At 36.9% G+C, this 20,374-nt stretch overlaps 1 protein-coding gene across 4 annotated transcripts in view; it reads left to right on the top strand.

Annotated features, from left to right (window-relative positions):
- Positions 1-20,374, top strand: part of PRR16 (proline rich 16) — a 283,053-nt gene that overhangs the window by 184,423 nt on the left and 78,256 nt on the right. Inside the window, exon 4 of one of the 4 annotated variants that reach the window (XM_069591694.1) lies at positions 12,877-12,959. The exons of the other annotated variants lie outside the window; for them this stretch is intronic. The gene's annotated coding sequence lies outside the window, so the exon portion shown is untranslated. The remainder of the gene's footprint in view (positions 1-12,876; positions 12,960-20,374) is intronic. 4 annotated transcript variants of the gene reach the window in all.

The raw sequence follows: 20,374 nt of genomic DNA, 5'->3' as shown, positions 1-20,374 counted from the left end.
ATAAATCTAGAGTGGGACATAAAGAAGCTCTGCAAACAATATTCTCTTTAAAACATAGTTAGATCAACCTGGGATATAGTACTATGTGAAGACCAAGCAAAATACATAGGAAACTTTGCTTATGGCTTATGAATTCCAGGCTGATCAAAGATGGGTAAACTAATATTTTTAATGTTTTCTGAAACTTTACATGCAGTAGTATATGAATGCATAAAATAGAAATTATTATCCTGATTTAAAGTGAAGAAATCCAAGACCCCAGTTTCAGTGCTTTGCCAAAACTGACCCCTTAGTAAATGACTGGCTGGCATTTTGTTAATAGTACCAGCAGGACTTCCATGTTTTTCTCCCCACAATATCAGCATTTAATTGTGTTCTTTAGAGCCCTGAAATTTTCCATTTTTTCCTTCGTTCTGAGGAGTTATTTTGACTCTTGAAAGGGGATGTCTAATATTATTTTGACATTCCTAATATGTTTGATCTTTGCAGAATGTGAAAGGGATTTCAGGCAATTTCCCTACCATCAAAAATGAATGAGCTGTTGAATAATTCAAGCTTCATTTTCTCATGTGTTATACCAGAGGCATTACCTTTCTGGTTTTTTATCTTAAGTTCAAAGGCTGTCTATTATGCTGGATTATTTTTCCCCTAACAAGTTCTGATTTCATAGTATTAATACCATTTGACACTACCTGTGTCACTTCCATTACTGGTATTTCATTTAGGAGTTTCATCTGTTTAATATTGACCCTGACAGCTGATAGATCCACAGAGTGGATTTGTCTAAAGAACCAGTGCATTAGAGCTCTAATAAAAGCATTTCCATCCTTTTGTTATTAGACTATAGACAGGTTTTTTTCAACTGTTTGGTGATGTGGTTGTCAATTATCCTAACCACCAAGGGGAATTTGGGGTCAGCTAAATAAAACACCGTGTGCCCTTGGGTAGGTTAGAGTTGATGTTGACAATACATGATATCTAGCCCTTATCAATGGCTTGCCTGGTGTCATTCTCCTGTGTGTTTTTGTGTTATTTTTTGCTCACAATATCATTTTTCCCTCCTAAAAATGCAGTGTCTTAGCCGCTGTATTATTATCTACATTGTACAAATGAGGAAACTGTGTCACTGCTGTGTAAGGTCATAGAGCCAGGCGGTGGTCACAGCAGGATTGTAAGGCAGGAGGTCAGCTTCCACAGCCCACGTTGTTCACCCCCTCTCAGGACTGCTCAAAGCACAACCCCTGCATTGTGCATGGGTCATCTATAAAGCTTACAGACATTTAAGTGAAACTTACTTGAAGGATGCTGGCAGATAGTAAAAACATAAGCCAAGATAGACTAGCGCATGCTGTGGTAGCAAACAGCTAGTATCACAGAAGCCTTGTGTTGTTTCTCGTTTCCTCCAAGTTTACCCTGAGTCCCTCAGACTCTCCAGCGCAAGTCTACCTTAGGTGGTCATTCAGTGATCTGGGCTGGGCCGAGTGTGTCTCCAGCACCTGGCCATGTGTCCTCTTCCAAAATCACCACAACAGAAGGAGAGGAGACTGGAGAATCTTAGCTGTACTTTTTCCTCAGTCCTTGTTTGTGTCATTGGCCAAAACTAGTCATGTAGCCCTTTCTGTCATCCCCATGTCCTCAAGAAAGGAAAGGATATCCACATATTGGTGAGTACCAGTCATGTCAACCATGGCTTCCAAAGGAGTAATTTTTTGGCATGTGTATAATGCAAATATATTACAGACCTCCTTTTCTTTCCTTTTCGTATTACTTGACATTTGTTTAATCTCACCATAAGTTACAATGCCATGTCAGTTTAAACAAAGAAGGAGAGAAAAGACGTGACTCTAACAACAACCTTGCTAAAAATTTAGTGGAGGGAATTGACAGCATTTATGAAGATGACAGGTAGATGACAGGTAGTTGTTATCTCAACTTTAGCTACCATAATTGAATTCTGAGATTATTCACCAACATACATGTTTTATTTAAGCATTTGAGGAGTGCAATTTTTGAATGAAGAATTTTTCAGTAAATTAGGATACTATATGGATAGCTATCCTCATAATGATAGATCAACCTTTGACAAATTATTTACCCCAACTAGTAAAAAAAAATATGGCATTCTACTACAGAAATTTGTCATAGATAATGTAACTTATGTCATGTTTATAATGTTAATTTATAGGATAAAAGTGTAAATTTGAAACCAGAAGATCTGGATTTGAAGTTCAATTTTCCCATTTCCCATGTGTTCTTGGTCAAATTACTTAACTATGTCTGAAGCTTGCTTTCAAATGAGAATTAACAGTGTTATTTTCTACCTAACAGGCAACCCACTTTAGTATTCTTGCCTGGAGAATTCCATGGACAGAGGAGCCTGGTGGGCTACAGTCCATAGGGTCTCAGAGTCGGACATGACTAAGCAACTAAGCACAGCACGGAGCTCTTGGGTCACTATCCTCTTCCCTGTGTGTACTCGGGGTTCACCCAGTCCTCCTTTACAAAGTAAGAGGCAAGAAGATTAAGATCAGCAGCAGGATGCTGCAATTTCTCATACCCCAAGTGAATGTCTATGGCATCAGAACTATAAGCTTCCGCTCTTCTTAGGCAGCAGTGCTGAGAGGTAAAATGGATGAGGCAACACGGATAGGCAATTTTAGGATTCAAGAAGTCTGTAACCTTTAGCACAATTGAACAGATAAAAATCACCAAATCATTCCACCTTATTCTTTACATACATCAGAAACACATCCCAAACTCTTCCTCTAGGCTGGTGCTAAGTAAATTATGTATGGCAGCATAGCTAATTACTGTTTACTTTATGTCTTGGTTTAAATTCCATTATATTATTTGCATGGGATGAAAGTTCTGCTGCCACAGAGTGAGTTACATACAAAGTTCCATCATTCTTCTGCTTTATTTGCTCAAATTCCCACTATTTTCCAGCTCATGTCTCTCTCCTGATGTGCATTTCCTCTGTCTTATTTTGCTTATACCTTCATGAGGTACTTGTTCCCCAAATTGCCTGGCATCACACATATTATTTCTACCAGAGTAATACTGATAGACTAACCGTCCTCCACTAGCACCCAATTTCCTAAGACTTTAGGAAAGTATGCATATATGCTCAGCCATGTCCAACTCTTTGTAACCCCATGTACTATAGTCCTCCAGGCAAGAACACTGGAGTGGGTTGCCATTTCCTACTCCAGGGGATCTTCCCAACATAGGGATTGAATCTTTATCTCCTGCAACTCCTGCATTGGCAGACAGATTCCTTAATGGTGAGCCACCTGGGAAGCCCTTGTATTTCTCCTCTAGAGGATACCTTTCAACATGTTGTTATAAGGCCATAATGATTTAATAAATGTGAAAGTATTTTGCTAATAGTAAAACCTCACACAAATGTAGGTCAATTTATACTTCTTACCAAATTACCATGTTCCTTAATACTCATGGATTGATTTGTCTATGCCTAGTGTTCTTGCCTAGAGAATCCCAGGGTCGGGGGAGCCTGGTGGGCTGCCATCTATGGGGTCACACAGAGTCAGACACGATTGAAATGACTTAGCAGCAGCAGTGGCAAGCCACTCCAGTACTCTCGCCTGGAAAGTCCCATGAATGGAGGTGCCTGGTAGGCTGCAGTCCATGGGGTCGCGAAGAGTCAGACACGACTGAGCGAATTCACTTTCACTTTTCACTTTTACACATTGGAGAAGGAAATGGCAACCCACTCCAGTGTTCACGCCTGGAGAATCCTAGGGACAAGGGAGCCTGGTGGGCTGCCATCTATGGAGTTGCACAGAGTCGGACATGACTGAAGCGACTTAGCAGCAGCAGAAGTTTGATGCTCAGTTCAGTTCAGTTCAGTCACTCAGCATGTCCGACCCTTTGCAACTCCATGAATTGCAGCACGCCAAGCCTCCCTGTCCATCACCAACTCCCAGAGTTCACTCAGACTCATGTCCATCGCGTCGGTGATGCCATCCAGCCATCTCATCCTCTGTCGTCCCCTTCTCCTCCTGCCCCCAATCCCTCCCAGCATCAGAGTTTTTTCCAATGAGTCAACTCTTCGCATCAGGTGGCCAAAGTACTAGAGTTTCAGCTTCAGCATCATTCCCTCCAAAGAAATCCTAGGGCTGATCTCCTTCAGAATGGACTGGTTGGATCTCCTTGCAGTCCAAGGGACTCTCAAGAGTCTTCTCCAACACCACAGTTCAAAAGCATCAATTCTTCGGCACTCAGCTTTCTTCACAGTCCAACTCTCACATCCATACATGACTACTGGAAAAATCATAGCCTTGACTAGATGGACCTTAGTTGGCAAAGTAATGTCTCTGTTTTCAACATGCTATCTAGGTTGGTCATAACTTTCCTTCCATGGAGTAAGCGTCTTTTAATTTCATGGCTGCAGTCACCATCTGCAGTGATTTTGAAGCCCAAAAAAATAAAGTCTAACACTGTTTCCACTGTTCTCCCATCTATTTCCCATGAAGTGATGAGACCAAATGCCAAGATCTTCGTTAAAGTAATGCTCAAAATTCTCCAAGCCAGGCTTCGGCAATACGTGAACCGTGAACTCCCAGATGTTCAAGCTGGCTTTAGAAAAGGCAGAGGAACCAGAGATCAAATTGCCAACATCTGCTGGATCATCAAAAAAACAAGAGAGTTCTAGAAAAACATCTATTTTGCTTTATTGACTATGCCAAAGCCTTTGACTGTGTGGATCACAATAAACTGTGGAAAATTCTCAAAGAGATGGGAATACCAGACAACCTGACCTGCCTCTTGAGAAACCTATATGCAGGTCAGGAAGCAAGAGTTAGAACTGGGCATGGAACAACAGACTGATTTCAAATAGGAAAAGGAGTATGTCAAGGCTGTATATTGTCACCCTGCTTATTTAACTTATATGCAGAGTACATCATGAGAAACACTGGGCTGGAAGAAGCACAAGCTGGAATTAAGATTGCCGGGAGAAATATCAATAACCTGAGATATGCAGATGACACCACCCTTATGGCAGAAAGTGAAGAGGAACTGAAAAGCCTCTTGATGAAAGTGAAAGTGGAGAGTGAAAAAGTTGGCTTAAAGCTCAACATTCAGAATACGAAGTTTGATGCTACTGATATTTTATTCATCTCATTTATAAATAATCATTTTACATAGTTTTTTAAGTTACTATTTTCAAGTAAACCTAATAATTTTCTTAGAACCCTCTTAGTTCAAATGTAGAACTCTCATTCTTGACTTACTAGATTTTGTGAATTAGAAAATGAACATGCTAGAAATTCAAGGCGACTACAATCGAGCCCAGTTTATTAAACTGTTTTGACAAGTATAGCTTAATTTTAATTATTTATGATAATATTTAATAGTACATGAGTAAATTCATTTATAATATATCAAATTAAAATCTAATACCACTAAGCCTTTATAACTCCTAAAAATGTTTGGTCAAATAAGAGATTAAATTATCAAGCTTTTGTTTAAAATAAGGAATGTCTGTGTTTGTGGTTAAAAGCATTGTCAGTGATATTAGTAAAATTTGACAAAGTATTAACTCTTAGTTTGCTTTAAAGAAGTGTACTATACTTGACTACACTGAAATGGTGTGGTACCTCCCCAAAAGACTAAGAACCAAAAGTTATTTGATCACAGTGAATTATGACTTAAGTATAAGTAAATATTGCTAATAGCAGTTCTAAAACAATTATTTCCAACAATTCAAGCCACTCTTGAGGACAAAATGGAATATTTGGATTTCTTTCACTTTTGTTTTCCAAAACTTTATAGTTGTGTCAAATAATGACTATATTCTGCTTCATATTTTAAGTATAGTACTGATATTCTTTTTTTTTAATAGATTTATTTTTCCTGAGTGGCTTTATTATCAGTATTACAGAAAATTAGTATTAAAATAGCTCTTCTATGAAAGTTGCTCAGTCATGTCTGACTCTTTGCAACCCCATGTCCACCAGGCTCCTCTGTCCATGGGATTCTCCAGGCAAGAATACTGGAGTGGGTAGCCATTCTCTTCTCCAGGGCATCTTCCTGACCCAGGGATTGAACTCAGGCCTCCTGCACTGCATGCAGTTTCTTTACTGTCTGAGCCACCAAGGAAGCCTAGCTCTTCTTTATGATTTCCCAGTAGATCTTCTAATTATCAAAGCTCCAATTTTCAGCTGGATTTCAGCTGGATTTGGATCCTACTTCTTCTTTGCTCCTTTTCTTTTACCCAAGTTATTTGAATTTTCTGCCAGTTTGTGTGTGTGGGTGTGGGGGTGTGTGTGGTAATGCCATACTCAGTCATGCTCTCCTCAGAGCGGCTTTTATCCCCTACATTCTCTCATTACATTGTCTCCTGTTTTTCACTCATACTCTTACCTCAGCTGCTAGACTATTCTGCAGATCAGCATCAGTGTCAGTTGAATCACTCAGTCGTGTCCAACTCTTTGCGACCCCATGAACCTCAGCACGCCAGGCATCCCTGTCCATCACCAACTCCCGGAGTTTACTCAAACTCATGTCCATTGAGCCGGTGATGCCATCCAACCATCTCAACTTCTGTCTTCCCCTTCTCCTCCTGCCTTTAATCTTTCCCAGCATCAGGGGCTTTTCAAATGAGTCAGCTCTTCACATCAGGTGGCCAAAGTATTGGAGTTTCAGCTTCAACATCAGTTCTTGCAATGAATATTCAGGACTGATTTCCTTTAGGATGGACTGGCTGGATCTCCTTGTAGTCCAAGGACTCTCAAGAGTCTTCTCCAACACCACAGTTCAAAAGCAATTCTGCAAATACCAACAGAGAAATTTTCCTTTCACTATTTCATCTCAATCCAGAAAATTTCAAGACTCAGGATAATCTGCTGTTTAAAATTCTTAAGTGTGGGCTTGGCAGTTCAGTTCTAGCAAAAACCTTTCAGAGACTGCTAATCTAGGGAGCTAATTAGGGAGTAAAAGCCTTTCTGAGGCACCTAATCTGAGGGAGCTCAACACTAGTAAGACTGTTCCCACCCAGTAATCAAAATGGCCAACCTCCTGGCAGGCCTTGCTGCTGCTGCTAAGTCGCTTCAGTTGTGTCCAACTCTGTGTGATCCCATAGACGGCAGCCCACCAGGCTCCCCCGTCCCTGGGATTCTCCAGGTAAGAACACTGGAGTGGGTTGCCATTTCCTCCTCCAGTGCATGAAAGTGAAAAGTGAAAGTGAAGTCGCTCAGTCGTGTCCAACTCATAGCGACCCCATGGATTGCAGCCCCCCAGGCTCCTCTGTCCATGGGATTTTCCAGGCAAGAGTACTGGAGTGGGGTGCCATTGCCTTCTCCCCTAGCAGGCCTTACTCAGTTCCTATTACTGTACCTTCTCCTGAGCCCCGCTTGAAATAATTTATCCTCTCTGTTTCAAGAGAGGAGCTTTTGTACATCTTGCTTGGTCGATTTCCACTATTTATCTCAATCTTTTCATTACAAATAAAATATTACAAACCCACAGTAGTAAAATGGGTACAACACAGGTAAAAGTTAAAAAGTATAAAACTTAAAAGTTCCTTTGGAAAAAATACCCAACTATTAATTAAACAAATATGAATTTCAATGCATATTATCTCTTAAATTAACAATATTATGGAAAGGCAATTATTTATTATCTACTTTCACTAAATTAACAATATTATGGAAAGGCAATTATTTATTATCTACTTTCACTAAAAAAAAAAAAAGGATATTAGAGTAAAAGAAGCTTAGATAATTAAGTCCAGTCTCTTCACTTAATAGGCTATAAAACAGACCTCTTAGTAGGACAAGTAAACTCATTCAAATTCATGTAGAGAACTGGTTTCCTCACTTGATATGAAATGTATTCTTGGGTATTTAAGCAGTTCCCAGTAGAAGACAGATTGCTGCATATTGATGCATGAGAAATGGGATCTTTAAGCAAGAAAATGTGAGCTAGTAATGTAAGGTTTATCACATATGCAAAAAGTGCTAGACAAAGAAGGAAGGGAAGTAAAAAGAAAATTGAAAAAAGGTAAGCAATTAAAATCTCATATCTAAAAAGTGAGCCGAATACAATGGAATAAAGTGAAGGCTATACACTTAATATGTGAAGGTTGAGTTGTATTTTTTACTGCTTAGACTAAGTTTATGTAGCATGCGACTATTTTATTTGACATACCTTTATGAATTTGAAGACACACTCTACTTTGACAGCAATGTGGAAGAAAGATATTTTCCTTCCCAGGAATGTAGATGGCTGATATGAGAAATTTGTGACCCAGGTGTGTTGTTTAAAGAGGGCTTTGTGAAAGTCAGGTGTGTCTTGTAAAAGTTCTCATGAGAATGAGGCTTTTAGTTAGGTTTATACTATCTTTCCTGAGAAGGCAATGGCACCCCACTCCAGTACTCTTGCCTGGAAAATCCCATGGATGGAGGAGCCTGGAAGGCTGCAGTCCATGGGGTTGCTGAGGGTTGGACACGACTGAGTGACTTCACTTTCACTTTTCACTTTTATGCATTGGAGAAGGAAATGGCAACCCACTCCAGTGTTCTTGCCTGGAGAATCCCAGGGATGGGGGAGCCTGGTGGACTGCCGTCTCTGGGGTCACACAGAGTCGGACATGACTGAAGCGACTTAGCAGCAGCAGCAGAAGCACACTGTCTTTCACTGCATGCATTCAGAATCCATCTTACCTAAGCTCTACCAGATCACTACGCTGGTATAGTCGGGGACATCTGAGTACTCTCAGGCAGCAAGGACTACACGGCCAGACTCAGAAAAAAGAGGTAAATACTATTTGCAACTGGAATGTTACAGATAGCATTCTCCTTAAGCCACCCTAAACTTGGCTCCACTTACTGGAGTAAATATACAAGTTGTATAAATTTTCTTCCCAGTGAGGAAATTATAATTATTTTTCCATGGTTCAGTTCAGCACTTAACATCAAATTTATTTTCTAAGCCTAGAAAATTGAACCCCCATGTTTTCTGTTAGAGCACTTATTCTGTGAACTGAATCCAGAATGTTCTGTTGTGCTTGATAAAATCATTTTGATAAAGATGAGCAGTCCTCTCAATATATTTGTTGACAGAACTCATGGGGTGAACAGTCTGCTGTGAAGTGTTTTATTGATTACCATTTCCTATAGCTTTTGCCATGGCCCTTATTTAATGTATTGTGCCTTGCAATGCTTGGGGAGATTGGAATGAAATTTGAAAAGACTATTTTTGTATCTTTGGTTCAGTGTGTGTGAGAGCTTTCTTGCTGATGGTTAAGATGTGTGACATTTACTTAGCTTAGGTTATAAAGGTTAGACCTCATAAATTTCCTAATCCATGAAATGAGGGAAGCTATATTGGATTTCTTATAACCTATGGACTGATATAAACAGCAGCTGATCACACTAGTCCTTTAAACAACAGAGGAGTGGAATTGGAACTGGTAGTATATATTACCTTTAGGTATCTTAACTTCTTTTCTATATTGAGTTAAATACTAACAATTCATCTGGGCTTATATAGACAAACAGAACTGTGGAAGGTTTTTTTTTTTTTTTTTCCAGTGTCAGAATTCAAACACAGTAACTAATATAAGAACACAGTTTCTTGCACTCCTTTCTGAACTTCCTAGGAAAATAGCTTCTTCAAAAAAAAAAAAATGGGGGAGAGGAAACAAACACCAGTGAAGGTGGTAGAGAGGATAAAAGATGCCTATATATAGCTTTTGAGCAGACAGTGCTGTGGAAAGCAGGATTTTCACAAGTGTGGGAGACTGACTCCATTGGCTTGAGATTCTTTTTAATCTCCTTTGCTGATCTGGGGATGTTATTACAAATCAGAATAAATGCAGGGTTCTTATAAAAGAGGAGTGCTAATTGTACCAAAGAAAAAACTGATGTTTTCCAGATGGAGAGATGAAGAAATCCCAGAATATATGTGCTAAAATTTCTTAGAGCTGGATGGTATAGAAAGTAGAGCACCACTGTGCTGAGGAATATTTCAGATGTCCTCTGAGTCTGTCCCTTTCCTTTTGTGCTATACCAGTGTGGATCTCAGTGCTGGCCAAATATCAGAATCACCTGGGAAGATTTACAACATGTTCCATCCTGAACCAGTTCAATCAGAATCGCTCATAGTCAGCTCAATATTAGACTATTTTTAAATTACCCAAGTGATTCTAGGATATCAGCATTTTAAGAACCACTGAATAGTAATATACAGAGAATGATACATCTGATATTTTTTATCCTAATTGCAGCAGCATGAAATCAATATGGAGTATATTTATATTTTCCTTTTCCCATATAAGCAAGAGAAGAATGTACTTAGACATCTATATTTTAAAGGGCTTATGTGGAACACTAAAATCTTGTTTTGGTTAATGCAGCATTAAAAAGATAATCCCTGAGCTAGAGATGTATTTAAGGTCAATAGAAAGTGAGGAATGTATGTCTTCTATGTATTACGTTGCCACTCAAAGGTTCTGTGATTTACTGCATCATTGTTTTAAAAAGTGAAAAGTAAACTTGATATTAAATTATGAGAGAAACCAAAAGTAGAATTGCAAACATTTTAAGAATATTGCTTAAGTATCTGTAATATACAGTTCAGTTTAGTCGCTCAGTCGTGTCCGACTCTTTGCGACCCCATGAATCACAGCACGCCAGGCTTCCCTGTCCATCACCAACTCCAAGGAATCAGTAATTCTAAGTCAAATATGAATATAGAATATTATCCTAATTTTATGACAATAATTCATTGTTATTTGGTATTCATATTTTCTGATGGTGTATTTAAGCTAAAGCGTCAGATATAGTATCCTGACATTGCTAGAAATCTTACAGTCGTTATGGCCTCCCTGAAATTCTTCTTTCTACAGGTCATGTTAATTAATTATAACAAGCTCAAATATATTGTATTTTCCACATGTGCTTTAAATAAGCTTTAAGTGTCTGTATATGTCTTTTATTTTTATGCCAAAGAAGTAGAAGTCAATTTTCAAAATTTAGAAAAATAATATTCTGCATAACTGCTTCAAGATTAATTTTCTATTAATTATGTTTATTTTTCATGATCAGCTTATATCCTTCACTAAATTTAACAAACTTTAAATTTTCTTTATTCCTTTGTTTTTATGCTCTTTGGCTAAGCAAATAAAAGTTATTGTTGACATTCAGAGCATAAGCTTACAATAAGGATATATAATCATTAAAAATATTCAAATTATATATTTATTAATGTTAATACTTATAAATAATTTGCAGTGCTCTCTTCTGATCTGGTTGTAATTACTCTTAGAAATAAATACTGCCGGTTAATAAGTTGAACTGGAGCCTGTCATAAGATGATATGGATCGAAAAATGTTGTAAAGCATTTCAAAAAAATTATCAAATATTTCAACAGAGATCTTGGTATGTCACTGATTACTTATTCCATAACAGGAAACTCACCTTTGAAAAAGCACTTTTATTTAAAAATTCACATATTTTGTATCATTCCCCTTTAAGAGTCATGTGGCAATGTTCAGAGAAACGGAATCTAATTAAAATGGATTTTAAAATGGCTCCAAATAGTCTTTGGAGTGATTTTACTAGAGAATAAAAAGCCATTTTCATACTCATGAAAATCAAACTGATAGTGAGTGATTTGTGTTTTATTTTTCACTCAGAGAGCCTCTTGTAAAGGGGGACTTCTTTGGGTTAACTCAGATCACATTCAGAGTGTCTCAGTCTTTCAGATTTTACATTTAATGTTACTGTCCATGCCATCCCCATGCCTCTTGATGAGACGGCTCTCTGATATCCCTGTGCCGTGATTGTATCTGTTTCTAAAGAGAAGCCTTGCAGTTTGGCTTAGGGAACAAAGTATTTGCCCTCTCTGCTTGGAATTTGGTGTGAGTGGCACTGTATTTGGGCTGGAGATCTTCTGGATCCTCTGGCCAAGAGGCAGCTGTCAAAAAGCCCCATCACTATAACAGGCACTAATGTGCAGACCAGCTCAGCAGATGCCAGGAATATAAGTTGCTGTTTGATTCCTTGAATCTGTTCTTATATAAAAAACAAAAGTTGCTTAACAGCCGTATCATACCCATATACCTGATCTTTTGAGGGTAAAAAGACATTTGGGATTTTCAGGGATCTCTGTTCTGAGAAGAATTGTGTGCTTGGAAAGAGAGGGAGTTAGAGAAAAAAGTAATATTTACTGAACAACCATTATTAGTTATTTGCGTATTTTATTTCTGTAATATTTTGTTTCATAAGAGAGAGACAGATGGAATTCAATCATCTATGGCAAAACATCAATAAATCTGGTTGGTTCTTAAATTGTTTTCTATAACCCTATGTATGACCCTTTTTTTAATTAAAAAGAAAACAGTGATTCAAAGTAATTTAAAAATTATGCGACAGAGGATGAGATGGTTGGATAGCATCACCAACTCAATAGACAAGAGTTTAAGCAAACTCTAGGAAATAGGGAAGGACAGGGAAGCCTGGAGCCCTGCCTACAGTTGAGTCAAGCTGAGCAGAATGTGAAAACTGTCTTGATCTCCTTTAGGAGAGATGGTTATTCCCTTGTTACTGAGACCCTGAGACTTGGAAGGTTACCCGAGGTTTCCCAGCTATTAAGTTACAGAGTTGTGTTTGTGTGTGTGTGTTCAGTGGTGTACAACTTTTTGCAATCCCATGGACTGTAGCCTGCCAGACTCCTCTGTCCATGGGATTTCCCAGGCAAGACTATTGGAATGGGTTGCCATTTCCTCCTCCAGGGAATCTTAGTGACCCAGGGATCAAACCCACGTCTCCTGTGGCTCCTGCATTGGCAGGCAGGTTTTTTACCTGAGACAGAGTTGTGACTTCACCATAATTCTGATCTGTTTCAAGACCTATGAACCTTCCAGTATACTTCAACGTTGTGAAAATCGCAGGCAAGAGGACAACACTGGCTGCCTAAGAAGTTTCAAAGAGTGAGTTCTTATTTTCTTAAAACTCTCCAGCAACTTTAAGGAAAGGATTATCCTAGCAAAGTTGTATTCACTTGAAACTATTGTATGCCACATGTTCGATAGTTTTAAACAATCTGAATATTTTATTGACTTAAAAACAGATGCAGCTTTAGGGAAAGAGCCATTTAATCTGCTTGCCTGCTATGTTCCTTATTTCTAATAAAGGCTCCTTACAGGCTGCAAATGATTCTCTTAGGATATTTGTGAAACAGCTGCAGGAAATTTCCATTTTTCCATCAAATGAAAATCGTTTGTTTGTAGTACTTATGAGTTACTGCACCATATTTGATAAAGGAAAGTTAAAGGGAATAACTTGTTATTAATAAATGGAGGTTTTTTTTTTTTCTCTGATTAATATCTTGAGAGAAACAAAGTATGAAAAGCTGTCAGGGGCAATTCTGTTGCATATCAGAATTAGATATAACTGTGGCATCACCATGCATAGATTCTTACCATAGGCTATAAACCGATGGGCCAGGGAGACTCAAGTTACCTATTGGTTACTGATCAGTTTTTAGCTTCTAAGAATGGGAGGAAGTGTGTTTGTCTTCACAGAATCAGCATCTATGAAAATGTTTAATATTTTTTTCACTTAAATGATTTTAGTCTTGATTTTTTTAAAAAAAATTATCAATGACAACCATCTATTTTGGGGGCATTTCTGATGGCAGTAAAGACACCTCTTATCCTCAGCAAAATCTCTTCCTGAATTTAGTAACTACCAGGATTAATCCTTCACCTTTCCCAGTGAGGCATTTACTATAAGAAACGTGGTCAATGTTGACAATGTTGTCCATTGCTTGCTTTTAATCTTAGGATGTTTGAAAGACAAAAGACTTTTTTTTTTTTTTTTTTTTAGATAATGAGTGTATCAAAAGCTATAAAATTCCAACCAGTGTTCTAGTAATGTCTATAATCTATTTCAAATTTTCAACAGAATGGTTGAAAACACCCATCTTTTCTTCTGTCAGAAGGGTCATTTTCTTTTACAACAGCACTTATGAGCTCCTAGTTAGATTTTAATTGTCAGGAAATGATTTCCTTAGGATACTTGAAATGAAATGTTCTTAGAACTTCCTTACTTGACTATGCCAGTATTCTAATAAACCTCAGATAGGAAAAGCTAAAAATGCTGTTATTATTATTGAGGAAATAAAATGGATAGGGTAAAGCAGACACTCATGATTTTATGAGGTACAAGGAGCCATTTTCAAGTACTGTAAACACTAGGAGACATTATTATCGGTTGTATTAAACATATCTATTTCAGAAGGACACGAGAATTAAACTAAATGTACATGCATAGCTTTAGATTTTAAAGAGTTTGGGAAAATAGAAAACAGAATTAAAGAAGGTACATGGACATTATCAAACTCATTCAGTTTAAGTTAGCATTTAGTTATAATAGTATTTTCAGGCCATTTTTGACTAGTCATCTGCAAAGAATGCCAACACTTGCAGTGAGATTTTTTTCCAGGGGAGAATTTTTATCATCATCTGTTCATATTAATTACCAGTCTTTAGCATTCCCTTCAAAAACCCTTTATAATTACATCTAATCTTGTGTGTGATAATCTCTACTTGTAGAAATTTATACTGAAAATAAATAATTTTTATTAATTCACAAAATTCAAATAAAACCATGTGATCTTAGTTTGATATCTCAAAAACAGGACAATGGCCTGATTTCAACAGCACTGGCTTTAGTGATGGCTTATTTTCAGATTCACAGTGGTTTGTTACAAGTTGATATACTTAACAGTTTTGAATTTATAAAATGTTTGTCCCTCTAGAAACAAATAACGAGTAATATCCCAGCTGTCTTGAAACAAGGATACTCTTGCTCTTTTGATAGTGGAATTTTTCCAATCTTTATTTTGGAAGGAAGATTTACAATTTGTATTTCTTTGTACAGCTTTATTCTTTCAGGCATTTGCCCCAAATAGACTCGAGAATTTCAGAATTTTTAGGAAGAATAAAGTTTATAAAAATAGCAGACTACAACGATGAATTGTAGAGGAGATAGCGCACTGGAATATCTCTTAATTGGACATATATCTCAATTTAATCCTTACTAGCCTACTGCTGCCACTAAGTCGTTTCATTTGTGTCCAGCTCTGTGTGACCTCCTAGACGGCAGCCCACCGATACCTGGGATTCTCCAGGCAAGAACACTGGAGTGAGTTCTCCGCCTTACTAGCCTATATACCTCCAAATTCCAAGTAGTTGTGATCTATCCTGAAGAAGTTGGGGCTAGAGGAAGTCCTAAAGTGAGGATTTCTGCTAGCCCTCAGTTGTTAAGCAAGACTCAGTATCACTGTGACTCTAGAAGGCACAGACAGAAACGTTTTAGAATTCAGAGATTATTTGGGCCAAATTCTCCATTAAACATGCAGAACTGAACCCAGAACCCTTGGCTTCTTAAGTATGTTTTTCTTCAATATTTTTCATTTGTCTTCAATATTCTTCATTTGTCTTCAATATTCTTCATTTGTCTTCAATATTCATTTGTCTTCAATTTTTTTCAGTAAGTATGTTTTATTTCATTATTAGAAAGTAAGGCATAAATGAGATTTGCTGTGACACGTGTTAGAGGGTCAACGTCAGGATAAGTATAGAAGTGATTCAAGTGTAATCACTGGAGCCTCAACACAAAGTGAAGGCAATTTCCTTCTCTTATTTCTAAGCTTGTCAATGGATAACTAGATAGGGAGTCATAGACTCAGTTGTAATCAGAGTACAGGCTGATAATGTAAAAGAAGTTGGGTGTTTGTCTATGAGAAAGACAATAAGGAGTGGTGAGCAGGGCCCTTGAATACTCTCACAGACTAAAGACACCCTTACCATCAGAGATCTTTCCTGCATGACGTTACACACAGTAAAATATTCCCACATCCTACATTAGATGGAATTTTCCATTAAAGTTTGGATATTTAGAATTTCTTTTAGAAATTATTTGGCAGCCATTAACCGTTTTGGTTGACAGTTGACTATAATGATTTTATAATCATATAAACTACATAATCAGAAATACATATGAATTCTTGCCAAAGGAGAAAATTGTTTTCAAATGTAGTAAATTTTACCTATGTACTAAGTTAATGTAACTGAATTTACCATAGTGGTACATTTTATAAGTATATAATTAAATGTATTGACTTTATTTTGCAAGGGTCTTTTTTTAAAAATTATAATTTTGGAGAAATTAAGGGAGTCTCAAAATTGTTGTCAGTTACTGAGAATCTCATAGGCCCTCATTACTCTGCCCATATATCCAGTGGGAAAAAAATTACTTATAATGTGGGCATGTGACCAGCAGCAAAGCATATGAACTTCCTAAATGCATTTACATTAGAAGTATTTTAAAATACTCAGCTAGGTAGGCTGCCCTACCATGTGCATAGTAGCTCATGAGAGGAGTAGGTATGCTCTTCCCATTATGACTACAGGTGTATTCCTAGCATGTATTACTGCAATTTTAGTTTTCTATTGGTGTTATAACATATTACCCCAAATAATAACTTAAAACCACCTAAATGTATTATCATTCTAGAGGGCAGAAGTCTGCGTCATTTTCACTGGACTAAAATAAGTCGGCAGGGATATGTTTCATTCTGGAGACTCTAGAGAATTCTCCAGACTTTTTCAGCTTATAGAGTTAGCCTCCATTCCTTCTCTCATGGCCCTTTTCCATCTTGAAAGCCAGGAATGGCCTGCTGAGTTTTTCTTACTTGGTATTATTTTGATACTGGCTCTTCTATCTCCCTTTTGCATGTTTCATGAACTCTTTTGATTATATGGGCCCACGTGGATAATAACGATTTCCCATATTGAGGTCAGTTGATCAGCAACTTTTATTTAATTTACAATCTTTATTTCCCTTGTCTATGTAACCTGACATATTCATTGATTCTTAAATTAGGACATAGACATCTTTGGAGAGCCATTATTCTGCCTGTCACAACTACAATTATTGTGCTCATTTACTTGTTTTCCTTTCCACTGAAATATAAAAACATTGATAGTAAAAAATGGCATTTCAGAATATTAAAAAAATCTTTAACTTTTTAACTTGAAATTTATATGATTAAGCCATCAATATTACAGATTAAAAATCTGAGTTAAAAAGTCAGTAAGTTACTTGCTCAAGTTCCCTCAGCTCCATAGTGGGTTAGAACCTAGCACTTCTTGTCAGTAATTTTCTCTTTCTCATAAAACTGTCTATTTGTAATGCACCCCCTTTTTCCCATGCAGTATAATTTTGAGATTAATAGTGGGTTGAATTCATAGGATATAGGTCCAATGAAAGTTAAACTTGTAGAATTTCAATATATACAACTACAGTTAATAAGTATGACTATCGTTGGAATGATATAAAAGCTTTTGAATATACCTTGTCTTCAATAAGTAATCTTTTTCTAAGCTGTTCTCCTATATCAAAGCCTAGGTTATATAAAAAACTGCTCTTCAGCCAAAATTTTAATACATTTCCTAGATTCATGAACCATACTGGTGCCCAAGGGCTTGGTTTACGTTACTGGTATATTATGATTCAAAAACGATTTTTAAAAAAACAATTCTCTGACTTAATGTCTTATTTTGTTCAGGTAATCAATTTCTTCTTTGTGTTACATATGTCTATTAAAACAGATAGCGATATTAAGTTCATGAAAAGGAGTGTCCATGGAAGTAAATGGCATGAGTTATTATTATAGTCAATGATTAATGTCAAGCAACTTGTTAGAATTTTTATTAAAATCAAATATAGAAGTACAGACTGTAAAATATGTAATTGGAAATAATTGAGTTTTCTGAAAAAGTGTTATGATAAGAATTACATTTTGCCAGAAGTGACTTGAGTTATGGAGTATAGAAGTTAAATTGATTTCCTAAGTCTGATCTGTAAGCAGCAACCTTGTTAAATTTTGAATTCTACATGTTCTGCCTTTAAAAATAAATTGTAGGACTTTATTATGACTGGCACAAGGCACTGTGGAAGCTGTTTTGGTTTTAATACTTCATGTTTATATCCTTTGAAATTCAATGAAAAATAAACACCCACACACACATATTTATGACAAAAATTGAGTAATTAGCAAGCTGTAAATAACATGTCCTAGATGCATTCAGAAGCTAAAAGTAAATGAAAATATTCTTAGGTATGGTAATATTTCATATACTATTTAATATGATTTCCATTTAGAAGTATTGTAGAGTAACCAACACTTAATCACCTTGAGGTTCAGTTTGATTTCTTAGCCAATACAATATCATTTTGTGTTATGTTCTTCTTACCATGTTAAAAATCAAAACAGGGCAAAAGCAGATGAAAGCGGTGGTGGTATGTATGAAGAGCAAAATAAAATGCTTGTTGTTTTTCCTTTTATTATTATTCTGTGGCTATTCCAGAAAATGAACTGTTTTTGAGGTTGGCACCAATGCTTCTTACCTGCCTATCACAGATTTTAAACACAAAAAGAAAAAGTGGGAGAGCCTGGTAAGAAAGCATCTCCAGAAATAAACGGGACATCTTCTCAGTCATCATCTTCTCCTATGACATTCATTCAACAAACTTTCATCAGGCTCCTTCTTTGTTCACTTCCTTTCCAAATCTTTCCCCTTCCTTGACTTTGTGGCCAGCAGAGATTTGTCTTCCCACCTATATGACTGGTCCTCTCAGAAAGCATCACCAGCTCCCCGCTGTTCTTTGAATCTAAATGAATCCCACCATTTTTTTCTTTAACTCTCATTACATTTTTGTATATTTCCATTACAACCACCAGTCACCCACTGAGCATTAGCACTTCCTCACAGTATTTATGTTGTGTTCGTTCTTCCTCTCCTAACTGTATCATCAATTACCACTCCTTGAAGACAAAACTGCCTGTGTTCTGCCTGTATCAGCGGTGCTGGCTTAATTCCTGGGATGAATGTAAGGCTGAATACCTAGTTGTCGATGGATATGTAAAATGAGTGAGTGAGTGAGTGAGTGAGTGAATTGTGATTTCTGAGAATTTTCTCTGCACCAGGTAATGTGCTGAGAGCTGAACGTGAGGGAGATGAACGTGGCTCATTTCATCACTGAGCTTACAGCCTGACAATACTTTCTATAATTGCTTTACCTTTCCTCGACAATTATTTTGAACTTAAAGTATTATAGTTTGGTGAAGCACATCTGACTAAAGTTTTTCTTCACTAATAATTTCAAACATCTTTTCTGTTGTACAGTCATTAGGTCAAAGATATGAACACTTTAAGCTGTAACTCTTGTCTCCTTCACTGTTTGGGAAATAAGGGAGTTGTAACTATTGGGTTATGCTTGTTTATATTTTTAGCCAGAGGGAAATTTTTTTTTAAGATTTCCTAGAACTTCCTTTATATTTTGAAAAAAGAAAAAAATGTAAAGGGAATCTTGTAGTTGTGTATAGTTTACTTCTGGTTTAATCTTTCTATCTGAGTTTTGCTATAGTTATCTTTGATCATTTATTCTTGAAAACTTCTGAGGGAATGCATGGGTGACCTGACAACAATAATGATTTGATTAATAAACTCATGGGGATAGATCAGCATAGAAAGCACAAAGCTGTTTCTTAGGGGTGTGTAGTTTCAGTGTTCTGCTCAGTCACGGGCTGCAGACAAGATTGCAATGCTGTGTGGCACATATGCAGTCTCCTTCTTGCCTAGAATGATGGCATTTGACTTGAAAAGGGCCTGGTATAAGCAATGTTTGATGTTTTCTCGGTATAATATTCTCCCGCATCTGAAGTTCTCCATGACTCTGGGCTTCTCATTTGAAAAATGAACCATACTACTTAGAGTCAAGAGAGTATTCATTAAAGTTGAATATCAGGAAGGAAAATTTATAACAACTTATAACATTTTATCATTTAATACACAAATCAAGATGGAAATTCTAAGTGGGATTTGCTTTTTACATTTAATCTGTAACTTACATTCAGCACTACAAATTTGAAGTGATAGAAATTGAATATTTTGCTTATTTCCTTCCATAGTCTAGAATTCTTATTAAGACAAAAGATAAATGCCTTGTGGATTCAACTCATCATCTCTGTAATACTTGATAGAACTTTGATTATTGGAAGTTCATATTGCTGGTGATATTTCAGAAATCTTATAAAGTAGCTCTGATGCAAAAGATAAGATTTTTGCTAAATTCTTCTAGTCTGATATTCACATTCTAATTGAAACTATACTCTATTATTCATTTAACATATTTTAGGGCCTCAGTTCAGTTCAGTCGCTCAGTTGTGTCCGACTCTTTGAGACCCCATGAATTGCAGCACGCCAGGCCTCCCTGTCCATCACCAACTCCCAGAGTTCACTCAGACTCACGTCCATCGAGTCAGTGATGCCAT

Source organism: Ovis canadensis, chromosome 5 (genome assembly GCF_042477335.2).
Source record: "Ovis canadensis isolate MfBH-ARS-UI-01 breed Bighorn chromosome 5, ARS-UI_OviCan_v2, whole genome shotgun sequence".
In the NCBI taxonomy this organism is placed as follows: Eukaryota; Metazoa; Chordata; class Mammalia; order Artiodactyla; family Bovidae; genus Ovis; species Ovis canadensis.
This window is presented reverse-complemented; position numbering and strand designations above follow the sequence as displayed.